This window comes from Pinus tabuliformis, chromosome 9, assembly GCF_031772625.1.
Source record: "Pinus tabuliformis cultivar Carrire ecotype Pingquan chromosome 9, CPIR1, whole genome shotgun sequence".
NCBI classification, from domain to species: domain Eukaryota; kingdom Viridiplantae; phylum Streptophyta; class Pinopsida; order Pinales; family Pinaceae; genus Pinus; species Pinus tabuliformis.
In genome coordinates, this window is record NC_142307.1 from 1,464,154,295 (window position 1) to 1,464,168,819 (window position 14,525).

The following is a 14,525-nucleotide window of genomic DNA, read 5'->3' on the forward strand; positions in this document are numbered from 1 at the left end:
TCTACATCTTTCCTTAAACCATCCATTTTAGATTCTGTTGCTTTTTGTGCAAGTGACACTCGTTGCACTTGTTCTTGTAATTTTGATATATCATATAGCATTTCTTCTTCTTCTTCGTGAGTCATGCTAGAGATTTTAGGCTCCTTACTAGGTGTTTGCATTTTCTTTCCTCGGAGCATCAGTTACCGATAATAATTCTCTAATATGCCCTTTGAATTCCTTCAAAATAAATTTTCAAACCAAGCTTAAGCAAAAATTAAAGAAAATCTACACACCTTTTTTTACTTTGTAGGAGCTCAATATTACCTCCGATGTATCTCTGCACTTTCTGATTATCTAGTTCTGAATTTATGACCTGTAATAGCTCTCTGTGTCCTCTTTCCAATTCCACAAGTCTGACCCAAATTGGATTCTCCAAGGAAGAGTTATGCGAAATCTCCCACAGTGACTTGATTATAGACTAGTTCAGTATAACCAACTTGTATGACGTGCCACGTGTCACTGTTTCAACCTTTGACTCTGAAAAATATATAAAAGAAAACTAAAATCCGTCCTCTTTCTGTTACTTCTTACGAAATTTCAATCCGATGCTCAGAAAGAAAGTTATGACGATTTTCCCCAGGTCACCTGTTTTGAGTGTAATTCAGGAGTCTGCAAAAAGACCAACTTCCTCAAATCATATCTCCGAAAATATCGCGCGAAAAACTCTGAAATTTAGACCCAAGGTTCAGCGTGATTTCTTCTCAAATGGGTTGTTTTTTCGACTTCTGAAACGTCACAGAAAAAAATTTATAGCGAAAATGCCACGATGACCTGTTTGGAGCAGCGAAACCCTAGAATCCAAAGCTCTGATACCAAATGTTATGAAACCAGCTCAAGAAAAGATAGAAAAGAAAGATCAACGCCTTAGAATTCAGCCTCTTCAATGGGGAAACCTCCTTTACATTACATAAATGAGCAATTCTTGGATGATTCAAATGACAAAACCTCCTTTCTATATATAGGAGTCTAAGGAGTCACAATATAATCTAGCCGACCTAACAATAATAATATAAAGCCACAAAAATAATAATAGAGGGATTCTATGGGGCACAGAAATAACAATATGTGGGTAATAGGGGCACAACAATATAAAGAAGGGGTATAACTACAATCGTAATGGGGTAATCACTAGTATTATAGGGACCCAACAATGTACACAATCCTTCTCAAGGTATCCTTATAAAATTTCTAGCAACAATCCTTCCTATGCTCCACTATTTTTTTATTTTTTTTACCATTTAAACCTTTAAACATCTTCCTCGTTTATCATCACTAGTCATTATGAAAATTCTCAACTTCATATCTTCACATTTTTAAACTATGTAGATCATCACTATGACCATTACCAATCATGTTTCTCGGTCCACTCATCAATACCCTTAAAAGAACTTTCTTCTTGATAGAATATCCCTTCATTTCCTCCTACTAGATATTCATAGATATATTTTTATTTTTCTCCTAGTCTTAATTTCCTAATATTCCATGTCGACTAGCTTCAAAAATGGAAACTTCTTCACTTCATTCTATTTTATTAAATTGACTTTAATTTCTCACCTCCAGTCATTGTGGTTTCTTTTCCTCCTCTCTTAAAAGCATAGCATTGATATACTTTGGAAATGTTGTTACTATTCCCCAACTTGGGTAATACTCGATAAATAAATTCATTAAGATGGCTACCAAATGTAATCTACTTATCATTTCCTATTTTAAGACATCAAGATAATAAATTTTCCTGATCATACATGTTGTTATCCATAATTCATGCATATAGTTAGTCACCTATGGAATATTGAATATTGCGTGAAGTGGCTTGGTTTAGTCATATGAAGGAAATATTTACAATGTGGCTCTCCCATTAGAGGGAAAAACTATTATAGATGTTGTCATGCACACAACTTATCTCCTCCAATTGATCAATTTTTCTATGTCATCATACCTTCCAGGTTCCTTCAAAATGACCTTCATTATTACCATGATTATTCAACTTCATTAGTTGATTGCCAATATTTTCTTCTTTATGTGCATCATCCTTAGATAGACCTTATAGTGATACCTTTAGAGTACCAAGTTATGATTATACCAAACTCTTCCAATCACATGACATGACCATATTAGCCTTGAAAAGAAAATTCTATGTACGGCTATACCAAAATTTTCCATTATGTTCTAAAATAGGTTGCCTCTTCTTACTGATTTCTTACCCTTGTTGTGACACTGCCTCTCAACCACCTTACGTATCTATCTAACACCTTTTTTTTTCATCTGATCCAAGTTGGCCATAATCACATGAGCTATCATTAGTTATCATCATTAGAAAATTTGCAAGTTTCTCCTTAGACAACTTGATCCAATATATGCAATTAACCTTGAATCACGAAACCTCATGTAACATTATACTCAACATCATAATAGTTAATTAAACTAAACTGAAATCATAGTGTATGATTTAGATATATCATAAAGTTTAAACAATAAAAGATGCTTTAGATGCTCCATAAAAGTATATGTCTTAGTTAAGTAAGCAATCAATCTACTCATTAAAATCCATCAATGAAAATTTTGAAGAATATGATCTATGATTGACCATTTCCAATTAAAAAAGTAACAAAATTCTTCAACAGTCACAAAAACAAAATACAACATATTAAAGAAAATAGATAGGGATAATAAAGATATTAAAGAAAACGGTTTCCATAATAAACCCATACTATAATGACAAATCTCATGCAGCTCCAAGCATCCCTTATTAAACTCCAATTTTTGTCCACCGTATAATTAAAATTCAATTTGAGCCATTGTACACTGAGTGGGTAATGATCAGAGAACTAAATGTTAGCAATCAAGAGCTCCCATAGTGAAGAATTTAGAGCAACAATGCAAGAACTGGTCAAATTAGTGGAAGAAGTGATAAAACAAGTTTATGAAGGGATGATTATACTACAAAAAACCATCTCTCCACTAACAAGGATACAAAAGGATTTGAAAGGGAGGGGAATTATCATAAAGTGCCTTCTTAGCTACATAATACCTCTATGAATGGAGTTGAAAGTACCCAATTCCCTAGAATCACTGCGAAGAAAAGACATAATGAGAATGTACAAAGCCAAAGAAAGACTCATAATGACAGTAAAATCACATGAGAAATTAACCAAGGATATAACCAGGGTACTCGATACATATCAATTACAACTCAGTGTTTTAATACTCTTGTGGAGGAACATAAAATCCCCTCCGTTGGTGTAATATAAGTGATAATATGTGAAGAATTTGGGAGGAGGTTCAACAAAATTTAGATGCAATAAAGCAAGTGTCATCCAAGATGATTTGGAACCTATTAAAGAGATGATTGAGGACCTTATTGTAGGGACAACAAGGTTACACACCAAGCTCTCATTGATTTTTTATTAGAATAGATGGATTGAAACATCCTTTTGTTGGATGCCATAGAATGCCAAATGAGGTTTGAAGGGGAGCTACCAGAAAAGGTCACACTAGTTGTCGCTAATTAAAAAGTATGGTACATGTACTTGATCAAGGAGATACATACAAGTTCCCCTAATCTACCCATCAACTGTATTGTTCCATAAAGAAATAGTTGCTCTCTTAAAATTCTATATAATTTGTAGATACAATTATTTTTGAAATTAAAAGTCATTTAAGGAAGAATTCACGAGGGTAGTTGAAAAGTAACGGAAGGTCAAAGATCACCTGTTTTTGTATAAATATACCCTCATGGCTAGTTAGAATGGAATTTTAGTTTTGAACTTCATCTTGAGCACTTTTTTGTGAAAGATTATAGATCCTTTTGAGAATTCAAGTGGTAGAGTAGCATATCCAATAATGAATTTCATAGATACTTCATGTGATGGTGTTATTGAAATTTCATCTTAATTTTGAGATGCTCTTTGAGCCAACACAAGTAACTCCATACATTTTTTTTTGAGCATTGAGAGACTAATATCTTGGTGATTCAATGGTATATGTTTGTGCTTTCATGTGTTTAGTTGATGAAATCATTTGTTGATTTAGGCATATACTATACTTTGGATTGTATTCTATTCATGATTTCATTATTGTTTTCGATTAGGAACTAATTCATGATTGATTAAAAAAACCTTCATTTATATACATGAATTTTAGTTGAATTTTTCTAATATTTTTCTTTAATATTCATGTCACATTCTTTGATTATTGTTATGTTTTTAGAACCGTATATGCAAAGTATTTCATAAAGATGCTTTAACTTGGGTTTGTCAGAAGCTTGGTCAGTTTTATAATTATTTCTTCTCATTTCTTCCAAAACAAATCATAAAGAAATATGGTGGTAGCCCACATACTAGATAGGGCTCCTATTCCAAACGGTGTGAGCTCTAACTGGGATTTCACACTAGGGAGATTGCTTCACTAATGAAGGTAATTTTTTACCTACCAACAAATTTGATTCTAGAAGGAGGGCTTCCATTTTATCGTTGGTAGATTTAAAAATTCTTTCCATGAATGGTTGGTAGATTTAAACATTTTTCTGTGACACCTCTAAGCAAGCTAGTAACCAACCACATTCCCCTTCACTAACTGCTATGTGGGAAAGTCTTGAAATCGAATAACCCCCTCCAAATAGTCTTGAGCTGGTGTATGAAGTTACTTATGATTAATTAAGGGCCATTCACCCTATTACTCATGAATATGTAAGAAATATTGGACTCCTAGTCACATCCATCTTACCCTATAAGCTCTCAAGTAGAGCTCAAACAACCTGTCACGAAGTGTTAGTTGGTACGTGCAAGAATTGGTTAACACTTCTTTGGATGATTTAGTATATTCTATGGAAAGAAACTTAGAAGAGGGTAATGAAGGATCAATTGCATTAGAGAATATGGAATGTGAGAATTTGGATGCACAAGAGAGCTCTAGCTTTGAGATATCAGAGAATGAAGGGACTTTTGAGAAATACAATACAGGCTCAAACTCAGAGAGTGACAAAGATAAAAATATGGTCAGGAATCAACCCAAAAATTTGTCCTGGATGGCACAGTCAATGCTTGATATTCAAGGCATCTTACATGATCTACCTTTCTGTCCTAAAAGGCACATCACCATGTTAGACCTATATAAGACAGTTTCTATAGAATATCATATCAATAAATTCTATTTATCATTGAGAATAATGAACATGCAACATGAGGACATGGATTGCATATTATTACCCTACATATTCAAGAAAAATGCCACCACATGGTATCATACTTTTCCTTTGGTATCTATTAGAACTTGCGATGAATTTAAGAAGGAATTTTTCGAGAAGTTTACTGAAGAAAAGACACTTGCTATGCTGCTAAAAGAACTGACTGTGCTTAACATGGAAAAGAAAGAGGAAGTTAATAAATTCAATCAATGGTTCACTATCATATTGAATAAATTTCCTCATGATGTGCCACCTCATGACTCCATAACGATTGACTACCATACTTCAACCTTACACTATAACCATTGTTATGTTTGTAAAATGGCATCAAATACTACGTTGGTTGAAGCTATTGCTGTCAATAAAGACATGGTTTACAAAGGAGCGCATAGTACATTAGAACATTCAAATACTATTGGTAGGAAATATCAATCCTCTTTTAGTAAGTCTAATGATAAAGATGCTTTTGATTTTGATATCTTAGAAAAATCCCTAAAGAAATTGACTAATGAAGTGTCTGATCTTAAAAGAAGGACAAGTGAAAGTTCTTCAAATCGAATATCATTTAAGCCTTTCTTGTAACATCCCCCCATAACCTTCCATGAAAATGCACAGAGTTAGAATTTTTTTATAGAATTTACCCAAGGGTAACTATTCAAATTACTACTCTAGATTCCTCATTAACCATTAGATAGAATCTTCATCACTACATAGAGTAACTTTAGTAAAGGAATATTATGTTACATAGCCATTAACAACCATAGTTGTAGCATATTAACATAAACTTTCTGATGTAACCTTTCATCAATTCCGTGATTCTTTTAACTCAGTTAATTAATCACATTCTTGATAATATAAACATCACATCATGCAAGGAATAAACATCATAAAATGGCACAACAAGAAACCACATCATTAGACATTGATATACCATGGAAACCCCATAGGGTAAAAACCAACAAACATTTAATTTTATTGTTAAACACTTGTGAGAGTTTTCACCCCTCATTAAATGGTTATAAGGGAGTCCATGACCATTGTTATAAAATATTATAAAGAATATCATCTCAAAAATAACATAACCCAAGAAAACCAATTAACGGCAAAATAAATATGGCAAAAAATGTTGGTTGTGTTATAAGATACTATAAATTAGCTACTAATAGTCATATATATGCAAATTTTAGTCATTGTTTTAAACCTATTAATGACCATATTTCATTTCAAACCGATTAATGACCAAAAAAATATGACAAAATTTTGGTCGTGTTATAAGATATTGTAAATTAGCTACTAACAGTTGTATATATGCAAAATTTAGTCATCATTTGTAATCATAAATTTATTATTTTCGATAGTCATTTGTAGTTTTATATTCATTATATAAATGACTAATTTAGTAGTTTATATTCATTTCATTTACTCTCATTGGTAATCATTATAAATAACTAATTCAGTCATATATTCACTTTATTTGTGTTCATCATTAGTTAATATAAACTACTAATTTAGTATTTTTAGATTGATTTTATGTGTTTCATTCTTAATGAACATAAATTAATTAGTATGATTTTGTGACTAAATTAAAATAAATTCATACAATGCGCATGTTTATGTATATAAAAAGAAAAAGTTACATATGTTAGTTACAATACTAAACAATATTAAGTGCAACTATAAATAATTTCAACCAAAAGTTATATTATATGAATTGTCAAGTATTACAATATGGGTTTCCAACATAATATTGGTTGGACTAAACTTTACATAGGAAATGTTGTTTCATTACTTAAAAACATTATCATTGTGTTTCCAAGGCATTGCAGGTGAATTCACGAACTCTGAAAACTTGACCATCAGTCTCTATGTGTGTCTTATGTAGGATATTGGCTCTAAGGGTATCACTAGACCGATTCTCTTCTCTCTCTATTTTTGCATTTGTCACTCCAGTGTTATTGTTCTCCTCTTTATTTAATTCTTGCTTCTTACCATAAATATTGAGTTCCTTTTCTGAAAACAAAAGAAGATACATTGCAAAGTGTAAGCCATGAAAGACGATGAACACTATAATATAAACTAAAGTAAGCTATAAAGAATTTATATGACATATACCTCAACATTAGCAATGTCGAAGCCATTTTCCCCCATAAAAACAAGAAACTTGAACAAGTTTTCTTCACTTGGATGATAGTGGCCACTATGTGGCTAGATGACCTGTACAAACAAAGAAAATAAAATGTCACCATAAAAAAGAACACCTTAGTAACTTCTGTGTAAGGACTGTAACACTTACCAGGACATGTACGACCAACATGTCCAACACGTTGCTTAGCCAATGCTTGAGAAATTGGTGTAATGACCAATGAATCCAGACCAAGTTTTGGATTGTATACATTCTACTTAGAAAATCTAGGATCAACAACATAATAGATTCCATCAAAGTTCAAAGAAGCTTCTGCAATATTGGTGGCCACAACCACTTTTCTTTTTCCTAGAGGAGCAGGCTAAAAAATTCTTGACTGCAACTCACTCGGAAGAGCACTATATATCGGTAAGATCATGAGTCCAGGAACATTCTTTCCAAGTCCTTTCATTCACTCATATAAAAGCTGACATGCAATATCAATTTCCTCCTCTCCCGTTAATAAGAGAAGAATATCACCTTTCGGTTCTATCAAGTGAATGTTAGGTCTCTATACTACTAGTGTAACCCCTTATTGTTATTAGTACAACCCCCTTATTATATTGTTTTGCTCATGTAGTCCCCATATTGTTATCATTATGCCCCGTAGAAGCCCACTATTCTTATTATTGTGCCCTTATATTATTATTGTTATGTCGGCTCTAATTATATTATGACCCCTTAGACTCCTATATATAGAAAGGAGGTTTTATCATTTGTATCATCCAATAGTTGTTCAATTGTGTAACATAAGGGAGGTTTCCCCCTTGAAGAGGCTAATTTATAAGGCGTTCATCTATCTTTTCTATCTTTTTGTGAGCTGGTTTCGTAACATTTGGTATGAGAGCTTTGGATTCTAGGGTTTCGCTGCTCCAAATAGGTCATCGTGGAATTTTCACTATAACTTTTTTTTGTGATGTTTCAGAAGCTGAAAAAGAAACCCATTTGAGAGGAAAGCTTGCTAAGCCTTGCATACAAATTTCATATCTTGTATCACTATATTTGCGGTGATATGATCTAAGGAAGTTAGGGTTTTTGCGAGATCTAGAATTTCATCTAAAACAACACATCGTGGAAGTGTCGCTATAACTTGTATGCTATGAAATTTCAGAAGTTAAAACAAAAACCCATTTAAGAAGAAAGCAGTATGAACCTCCGGTCCAAATTTCAGATCTTATCTCACTATATTTTAAGATATATAATCTGAGGAAATTACGGTTTTTGCAGACTCCCGAATTACATATTAAACAAGTGACCTTGGGAAAATCATCATAAATTTCTCTCCAAGCATCAGATTGAAATTTTGTAAGAAGTTATAGAAAGAGGTTGGATCGTAGTTTCCCGTTTATATTTTTCAGATCCGAAGGTAAAAATAGTGACACGTGGCACTTCATACAATTTTGATCTTCTGAAAATGTAATAATTAGGTCATCTTGGGAGATTGTGCATTACTCTTTCTTGGAGAATCCAATTTTGATCAGAATAGTGGCATTGGAAAGAGGACGCAGAGGGCTACTATAGGTCGTGATTTCAAAATTGGAAAAGTAGAAATTACAGAGTTACAGTCATTTCAACATCGAGCTCCTAAAATCAAGAAAAGGAAATATGAGGAAGTTTGATGGCAAGGATCCGGTATATTGGATACTACATATGGAGAAATATTTTGATGTACATGTGGTGCAACTGTTAAAAAAGTTACATATCACATCTTCGTATTTAGAACTGGATCAATTTTTATGGTATAAATGGTTGTGTTCTCATAAATCATTTATCACTTGGTCAATTTTCACGAAAGAAATGATAGAACATTATGAGGATACAAAGAGTAACACCCTCTTTAGCCAATTGTTAAATATCAAACAAATGGGTTCAAAGGTAGAGCACATTGAGGATTAAAAAAAATTTAATATAAGGGTAAATGATATTCTAGAGAAGAAAAGGATTGATGTCTTCATAGGGACTTTAAAGGATAACATTCAACATGAGGTTCATCTTTGGGAACTTGACTCATTAGAGAAGGCATTCAGGTTGGTAAGAAAAATTCAAAGTGGAATTATGGAAACAAGGAATCCTACCACTCACAACTATAAATATGGAAGTGTTTTTTCTTCTAGCCTTCCACAAACTACAAGGTTTACACGACGACAATTGGAAGAAAAAAGAGAAAAAATACTTTGTTACATTTGTGATAGCAAATACACTAAAGGTCATAAGTGTGCTGAGAAGAAATTATTTTACATAGATTGTGAAGAGGAGGAAGAAAAGGATCAAGAAACATCAAAAGAAGAGGATACACACTAGGAACCAACCCCAGAGAAGGAAGAAATGAATCCGACCATATCTTGTAAAGCATAGGAAAGAATTACCACTCCTCAAACTCTCAAGATAGAAGAACATATCAAGAAGAAAAATGTTCAAGAAGTGAAAGATCACATCGAAAAAGAAGAAATGAATTCGGCCATATCTTGTAATGCATTGGCCAGAATTACCACTCTTCAAACTATTAAGATAGAAGGAAATATCAAGAAGAAAAGGGTAATAGTGTTGATTGATTCGGGCAGTACGCATAATTTATTCATTGTCAGATAGCCAAGGAATTGAATTGCTTCCTATATCCAACACCAGAGTGTCAAGTGATGGCTGAAAGTGGAGGAACCATAAATTTCTCTAGAAAGTTCCATAATATCAAGTTATCCATGGGAGAATATGTATTGAATAGCCCAATGCTTTCCATTCCAATGGGTGGTGTTGATGTTGTACTAGGAGTCCAATGGTTACAATCCCTGGGTACAATAGCTTTTAATTTTCAAGAACTTTTCATAAAATTTTCTTCGGAAGGAAAGAAAGTTGAATTAAGGGGTATCACAGGGAAACTGGGAAAGATAATCAGCTATAACGGATTGACAAATCTTCTAAAGAAATAAAAACGAAGCGTAATTGCACAATTATGTTCGCTAGAGGTTCCCACATTGATATCATATATTTCTCTAGATCTCCAAAAAGTCTTGGATAATCATTCCAGAGTATTGGAGACTCCCAAAGGCCTCCCACCTATTTGTGATCATGATCATTCTATTCATTTCATTCTAGGAAGTGTTCCTCCAAACATCAGGCCTTATAGATATCCATATGCCCAAAAGAGTGAAATTGAACTTATGGTTGCAGAAATGCTAGAGTTTAGTATAATTCAACTTAATTAAAGTTCTTTCTATGCTCTAGTAGTATTGATGCACAAGAAGGATGGGTCATGGCGCATGTGTATGGATTATAGGGAGCTCAACAAGCTCACTATTAAAGATAAATTCCCCATTCCTGTCATTGATGAATTATTGGATGAATTGCATGTACCAATTTACTTCACCAAGTTGGATCTTTGTTCAGGATATCATCAAATCAGAATGAAGACTGAAGACATTCTAAAAACAACATTTAGAACTCATGATGGTCATTATGAATTTTTAGTCATGCTTTTTAGCCTTACAAATGCACCTTCTACATTTCAAGGTTTGATGAACTCCATTTTCAAACCCTTAGAAAATTTGTGCTAGTATTTTTTGATGATATACTAATCTACAACAAGTCTTGGAAGGATCATGATCGACATGTTGATAGGGTGCTCAAACTATTGGAGGAGAAACAATTATATACAAAAAGCTCCAAATTTTTCTTTGGAGTACAAGAGGTGGAATATCTGGGTCATATTGTATATCATGAAGGTGTTAAGGTAGACCATAGAAAAATTAAAGCCATTAAGGAATGGAAAATCCCCTCATCCATAAAGAATCTGCGAGGATTTCTCGGGTTGACAGGGTAATATCACAAGTTTGTTAAGAATTATGGGAGAATAGTAGGACCTCTAACAATATTGTTGAAGAAAGATGCATTTTCATGGACTCCAGAAGCAACAAAGGCCTTCAAACATCTTAAAGAGGCAATGTGCCAAGCACCGGTCTTAGCTATGCTGAACTTCACAAAAACCTTTATTGTGGAATGTGATAATTCAGGAAATGGAATTGGTGCTATTTTAATGCAAAATGAAAGACCCATTGCTTTCGAAATTCATCCAATCAAAGGAAAGTATTTACACAAATCTATTTATGAGAAGGAAATGTTGGCAATACTACATGCACTTAAGAAATGTTGACCCTACGTAATGGAAAGACACTTCAAGGTAAAAACAGATCATGATAGTCTTAAATGCTTTTTAGAACAAGGATTATCCTCTGAAGAGCAACAAAAATGGGTCACAAAGATGTTGGGTTATGACTTTGAAATCATCTACAAAAAAGGGAAGCAAAATGTTGTGGCATATGCACTCTCAAGAAAGGATAAGGATGTGGAAGCATTGTTTTGTGCTATTTCTATTATACAACTAGATTGGATAAATGAAGCAAGCGATGAATGGAAGGAGGACAAAGAAGTGCGGCCACTCATTCAAAAGTTGAAGAATATCCCAGTTTAAACAATATTGCCAGAACTTTACGAGGAAGGAAAAATCATATTGGAGCCTGGAGCAGTCACAGAAACAAGAACCCGAAAGCTATGACATCGATCAATTTCAGAGGATCTCATCAAGTGGAAGAACTTACCCGCTGAATATTCCACATGGGAAGATAATAATTTTATGCAGAAGCATCAAGAACTACTCAAGCATTGAAGACAACACTTTTTGAAGGAGAGGGGCATGTTAGGTCCCTATACTACTAGTGTAACCCGTTATTGTTATTAGTACAACCCCCTTATTATATTGTTGTGCCCATGTAGTCCCCATATTATTATTATTGTGCCCCATAGAATCCCACTATTGTTATTATTATGCCCTTACATTATTATTATTATGTCAGCTCTGATTATATTATGACCCCTTAGACTCCTATATATAGAAAGTAGGTTTTGTCATTTGTATCATCCAAGAATTGTTCATTTGTGTAATGCAAAGGAGGTTCCCCCCTCGAAGAGGCTGATTTAGAAGGCATTCATCTATCTTTTCTATATTTTTTTGAGATGGTTTCATAACAATGAATCTACAAGACCATGATCAATGAAAAATCCAAATAGTCACTCTCTGTCTGCTTGCTATACAATATCTCTATGGGATAATTCCTCCTCGGGTTAGTGAAGATATTGCAGTTGAAGAAATATCCTGAGAATTTCTCAACATCCAGAGTGGCAGAGGTGACAATTAATCGAAGATCAAGCATGCGTCTAACCAACTGCTTTAGGAACCCAAACAGCACATATGTGTGAATTTTCGTCTCGTACGCCTCATCAAGCATGACTACTGAATACTAAGACAATTCTTCATCAACTAAAATCTTTCTAAGAATCATATCATCGTTCGTGTACTTAATCACAGCCTTTGACCCAGTGCAATCCTCAAAATGAATGGCATACCCAACCTCCTCCCCTAAACGACATCCTAATTCCTCTGCTACTCTTTCTCCTATAGACATACATTCCACTCTATGAGGTTTGGTAGAACCGATATTACCTCTAGTAGTGTAATCTACCTTTGCCAAATATTGGGTCACTTGAGTGGTCTTTCCAGATCCAGTGTCCCTGATGACAATGAGAAATTTGTTGTCATTCACTGCCTAGATCAATTCATTTTTTAACTTGTAGATGGGAAGGCTCTACCTATGTTCCTGAATCAAGAGATTTGACCGCTATCTAAATGTTGGTTCTTTTCCAAAAGAAATCTTCTTCCACTCAGACATATCATAAGCAGAAAACCCCACCCCTCTTAACTATTGTGCAAGATGCCTATCACCTGTCTCTGGCATTAGATCCTCCCACATTGATTCAAATCCTTGGGAATGGAATCTAGCATGGTCCTCTACTACTATTTTCAAATCTCCCTTCTCTCCTTCGCAAGAATTGATGACATCATCACTTCTCTCTGAAGTGAACCATCTAGATTATTCACAATCTTCATAAGTGAAACATTGTTCAAGTAACGAGTCTTCCCTTGCAGGAAAGTAGGTTCATCCTCATTCAACTCGATCCCAAGCTCCTCCTCAATAGTATCCTCATCTTAGTAAAGCATGCCATCACCATCTTCGTCATACATAGGATATTCCCTTACATCCAAGACCCCGAATGAAACCAGCTACTTTGCTTCCCACATCTCGAGAGAGATCATTCTCTTAAGGGGCCTTTATGAAGGCATGTTTTCTTGCTCATCCACAATGGTGATACTTGAAAGTATCTTCCTCTTTATGGGAGGCTGATTGGAACTAAGAGGATTGGCCCTGAGAGCATCATCATCATTGCTTTTCTTCATTGGAAAAAGGTCCTCACCAGTTTTTTGATGAACATCCCTGAAAGAAAGGCCCATTTTTTGTCCCGATATAGAAATGACTTTGACCCAAACCTCCTGATCTCTCTTAACAGATTCCTTTTCATTAACCACCCTCCTTCTTGTAATCTATGAAATATGGACCAAACCCTCTTTCCCTTGAAAATCATTCAATGGAATAAAGAACCATGTATCCATTACCCTATAAACCCTACCTTGATAAACCCCAAATAACTCAGGACCCTTCATATAGTGGTTTTGCTCCTTATTGTAGTTTGGTCTAACAAAGGGATAGCTTGAGAACATTGGAAAGGGAAGGTTGCGAAGGAAGTGATGTCTCCCTATGTTGAAAAAAATAAAATTTTCACCATGCTGATGAAGGCCCCGGACCTTAAAGTTGATAAAAATGAGTCAAGAAGAAAGAATTTTTGGTCCTCCATTTGAAAGTGATGAAGAAGAAATTGAAGAAAAAATTCCAAGTTCAATGGAAGGTCAAGAAGAAAGCATTTTTGGTCCTCCATTTGAAAGTGATGAAGAAGCAATTGAAGAAAAATTTCCAAATTCAATGCAAGGTCAAATTCTGGTTCTAGGCATAGATCTTGAAATATTCTCAGGAAAGGTAGATGTTGCACAACCTATGTCCATGTCTAGCCCCAATACAAGCCCTCTTTTGTTTGAGGAGTAGACCCAAGCTTCAGTTTTCATAAAGGAATTGAGTAATTTTGGTACAGATTTGAGAATTTATGATAACATTTTGTCACATGATGGTTTTGGTACAGATTTGGGAATTTCCGATAATAATTTGTCACATGATGGTTTTG

General features: G+C 34.2%; 1 pseudogene; it reads right to left on the minus strand.

Annotated features, from left to right (window-relative positions):
• Positions 1-7,429: 7,429 nt before the first annotated feature.
• On the minus strand, positions 7,430-13,953 carry LOC149154108 (putative pre-mRNA-splicing factor ATP-dependent RNA helicase DEAH5 pseudogene; annotated as a pseudogene).
• Positions 13,954-14,525: the final 572 nt, after the last annotated feature.